The sequence below is a fragment of the Ciconia boyciana genome, chromosome 1, assembly GCF_034638445.1.
Source record: "Ciconia boyciana chromosome 1, ASM3463844v1, whole genome shotgun sequence".
Lineage (NCBI taxonomy): Eukaryota > Metazoa > Chordata > Aves > Ciconiiformes > Ciconiidae > Ciconia > Ciconia boyciana.
The window spans coordinates 35,715,272-35,720,201 of record NC_132934.1 but is presented as its reverse complement, the minus strand read 5'-3'; positions in this window follow the sequence as shown (position 1 = coordinate 35,720,201).

Below are 4,930 nucleotides of genomic sequence, written 5' to 3'. Positions count from 1 at the left end.
GATACTAAATTTTTAAGGAATTTTTTTTTTAAGGTGCCTAAATCATTCTTCTCTAAGGGTACACCACATCAAAACATGTAATGTGCAAAGTAAACCTGAGGTATGATGGCCAAAGAATTGGGTAAACTCAAGTAAAAGAATTCCAGAAAAGCTGAGTTTTGTCATTGACACCTGAGATGTTCCTGTGAACCTCAACTGTAATTGCAGAATAGAAGGAAGCCAAATACTGTAGAATTAAACTAAAAGGATAGGGAAGAACACTTTGTCTTCTTTGGAGAGTACTTTTAAAATAATCTGATGAAACTTATTTTTTGGATCATTTGTTCCTAACCAGGTAAAGCCCTTAAGAAGCCTCAGGAAGTTACGCAGAATACCTTTCCAGTATGAAGAAGACAAAGGCATGAAATCACCTGAAATTCTTAGACGAGATAAGAAATAGCATTAGGCATAATAAACTAGTCATACTGTTCATATGACCAAAAGAAGGAAATAGCAGCACTTGTCAAGTATACTGTAAGATTTAACTGTAGTATCCAAGTAGCAGTGTCTAAAAATTTGCCAGTGTCTCTAGGCATGACCAGTATCTCTTTCATCCTGCTCATACTAATATTCGGTCAGTTTGCTTTCATCCTGATTCAGCCCTTGTGCTTTGCTGATGCTTCTCTGACTATGGAAGCCTTCTGACATTAATGCTTTTGTTTTGGTAGTTGTGCTCTTTTTCAGAGGAATGATTAAACGCTATAGCATTCAAAAAGACTTCAAACTTCCAAGATGGATTAATAGGAGAAGGTATGAATGTTATCTTTTATGTAGTCAGTATTAGAAAACTAATTTTAAAAAATTTGCAACTGTGTAATGTCCTAGTTTAGATAATTTTTTTTTTTTTTTTTAAACCAGATTATAACTGAGCTACATCCTTGGGCTGGGTAGCAACTGGCGTGAATGGAGCACTGGATCCCTAAGGTGGATTCCAGTTAGCCCTGGACCTGAGCACTGGGAGAATAGCCGGTGTTACTGGGGAAATGGAAGAGCCTTTATGTAACACTGCTTGCAGCTTACAATATGAACTGTTATTACTAGGTGTGTCCCAAGTTACTTGGTAACTGGCTGTTTCTTCCCCTTGTTGTAAAGCACTTCTGGTTCTATCAGGGATACTGCTGTAACTAATACAGCATTTGGTACATTCTCAGAAGCTGCTTTTTGAAGGCTGTTGGATGAAAACAGGTGATTGTAACTTGGATCTTTGAAGTAGAAGCAAGATGATAGCAGAAAGATTTGAAAATTGTAGGCCAGGAGTCGCCTACAACTCCACTTCATCCAGTCTGTTGTGCTTTTAATGAGAATAAGCTGCTATATTTGGTTTCTGGTCCCACTCCTGCTTTTACAGAGATTTCTGTTCAGGGTTTGTACGTGGTAAGGAGGGCTGATTGAAAGGAAACTGTTCAAGCATGTAGAATTTGGTGGGGTGGATGGGTGGACCTGATTCATGTTGCTACTGGACTTAGGGCACCAAGATTTATCTTGCAAGTGGTACGCTACTGTAGCCTTTTGCTTGTATTTCTAAATGCAACATCTGATGGTGACTTGCTAAGTCCCTGAGGTTACTTTTCAGTGCATAGAAAACAATGAAGATGGAGAGCAGAATGCAGGCATTCAGAGAACTGCTAGCTTCACTTGCTCCAGGTGATGGCAGTGTTTTTCCCTTCTAAATTGTTAAAGATTGCCAAATCTCTGAATTGGAGAGTTTAATGAAACGTGGAGAAGATTCATAGATCTGAAGTAAGTTCAGAATTCTTTTTGGGGAGAGAAGGGGATTTTTCTTGTTGTTCTTTAAATCCAACACCCTCTCAATGGTTCTGTACTTATTGTGTCAGGGGAAAAAAGTCTGAGGTAAATAGTGTGAGGCAATTAAATAGTGCAGAATACTTGATAGCCCTTTGCTATGTTATGGCATTCAAGGTGTCAAAAATCTGAGGTCAAGTTTGCTGCAGTGACTGATTCAGACTTGAGTTTTGAGTGATTCCTTTACTTATCAGTATTAAATCTTACGTTTTTCTAGACAACTTTTTAACTTGTCAAGATAATTTTTTAATTTGAATATTGTCCTCCAGTAGATCTGGGAGATATTCAAACTCCATATTGTCTACTGATTTCATCATCTAGGTTGTTAGAATATCAATGGAACTGATCCTAGGACATAGTTCTGCAGAACGTCCTTATAGCTTTCTGTTTTGACAGTAGGCTATGTTTTGTTTTTTTTCCTTTCTGATAACTCTAGCTAGCTCGACATTCATACGGCCAGAGTTTCATCTGAGCTGTGTTTGTCTTGCTGATAAGAATGTCCTGTGATAGTCAGACGTCAAGATAAAGGTACTTCATCTAATGCTTTTTCATCACACTACTGTGAAAGTAGGGATTTTAACATGACTTGTGTCAGCTACTGTGGAAAGCATAAATGAGTATAGTTTGAGTACTTGTTCAAAAATATTTTTTAGAATTAAAAATTAATGGTCTTGACACTGGTTAAGAATTTTTTGTTGCTTCTCTTCTTCCCTGTCTTTCTGTTTAAAAATAGGCATTTCAGCTTGCCAATTCTCAAATATAACTACTACTACTACTGGTTTTGAGTCTACTTTTTAACATATCGTATTAATATAAGATTAACATACCAATTTTTAACTTATCTTACAGAGAAGTCTTTGGGGCCAAGAGAACCTGTGAACATCAAACTTCAGGGAACTTATGTTCTAAGCCATTCCTTCCTTTTACTAAGCAGAGATCTTTTGTTGTCAATGATGTGAATACAGTTGCTTGTAGTTGCCATCACTAGGGAATACTGAAGTGAAAACAGCCATTGAACAGTTAATTTCTCATGTCATCAGCTGTCAGTTGTTTTTCTTCCATCTTGCATAATTCTCACACTTCCCTTGTTTTTTTTTCTTTTAGTGCAGGTGCACTTACAGAGCAATCTCTTCTTACTCTTGTCAACTGTTGCTTATTTTGCTTCCTCTTTTGGTTCTGTTATGGTCCCTGTGTTCTCTTGTTGCTCCTTCTTAATAATTCTTAAATAATCTGTCCTTGTTTCCATTACTGATATGCTTTTCTCTTCTGAGATCGTTGAAGAACTCTCTGTTAGTCAGGTTGGTCCCTTTTTACACTTGCTGTCCTTCCTTTTCATTGGCATAATTTGAGCTTGTTATCTTGATATAATTTATTTGGGAACTGCCAGGTCTCCTCTACCCTTTTCCGTCCTTACATTTTCTTCCCATGAAACCTCACTGAGCAGTGTTGGAACAGAGGAAGAAGTAGAGAGAAGACTAAGTGCATGAAGCTTTCAAAGTTGCGTTTAGCTGCTGTGATGTCTGGGTAGCTTGGGATTTGCTCTACTGTCAGTATTAGAAACTAAGAATTTGGGGCATTAAATATACATCCTCTTTTCTCTCCTCCACCTATGTCCCATCTGATGGCAACTGTAAGCCAAGGAGGCTGTGCCAGTCTTCTGCCACTAGGTGTGGTTTGTTTTTTTTTTTTCTTTCAGTAAATTAGTGGTTTTCTAGGAATAGCAAGAAGGGCCTTAATAAAAGCATAGGACTGCATGTTTGTTGACTCTCACTTCTCCCCAGGTAAGATTCACCCTGTAGCTTTTCTTTTGTAACAGCTGTAAATGACACTATATATTTTTTTCTCAGATCTTACAGAGCCAGTGGTGTTCTGAACTGCATTGTGTCACTGCTGCCTTTGCATGATGCTTTAGTAACTTTCTTAAGGTGTATTTCTAACAGTTGTGTTCTTCAGAAGAAAAAATTACCCTGCAAAATCCTTTGTTGTTGATTATCCTTGAGAGAGCAGGAAACTAGCCTGACCTCTGAGGAACACATACTAAGTTTGAATCTAGTCTTCATTTAATATTGGCAGGTGCAAGTCTGCCAAATGACCTGGAGTTGCTTTAGTTATTAATCTGACCTTATCTGCTTTGCTGGTTAGGCTTAGGGAAAACACAACTTTTGGAATAAAAGGTGAAATTTGTATTTTTCACTGTTGTCACATCTTTCAAGTATGCAGTTCAGCCTGATTGCAGCAGTGAAGTTGTGTGGGTTTTATGCATTTGTCTGTTCCTTTTTGTAGTATTTCACATGAACCGTTTGTATCAGATCTTTCTCATTACATCTGTCACTATGTGCCGATTCCCTCTCTCTGAATTTGTCTTCCTTTTCACTGTGCCCTTTCTGTTTTCCATCAGGTTCAAAACATTGTATTCTCCACTGCCTTCCCTCTCCTGTCATTAGTTGCAAGCAGCTCAGCCTCCAAAAGTGTCATTTGAAGGCTCCTTTTAGTTTTCTGAAAAATTCTGCTAAGGCGCTTTGTTTCTGAAAGCTCCTTCCAACAGCTCTGCTTCTTCAGGCTCCATTTTGTAGGAATATTCTACTCTAATGTCTGGCTTTATAAACTGAGGCAAGTACAGCATAGAAACCAAGGGAATTACTTCCCCCCTCCCCCCCCACCCCTTGCTTCCTATTCAAGTGTTTGCTGAGTTCAGTTGTGGTTGGATACACTGGAATCTTTTGCTTTCTTAATAGTAGCAGAAAGTAGTGTTTGCTTTCCAGACTTCATCTTCAACTTCAGACCTTCCAATCTCTCTTCCAACAGTTGTTGCATTCATAAAGTTTAAGGTGACAGGGTAAAAGATAAATCTGATTCCTTGTTCCTTCATACCAAATAAGTCTACCTGGGTTTTAAAGCAAGGAATGTACCATTAGGCACAAATACTGATTACGTTAACCAACAACTGAGTATACGAACGTCTTCCTTGTTCTGATGCCTGATGAGATAGGACAGATTAATGTTCTGTATAAACTGTTAAAGTCCTGTTTTGTGGCTATGTACTTGGACAGGTCTGCCACAATGAGCTGAGCAGCAGATCAGAGTCTAA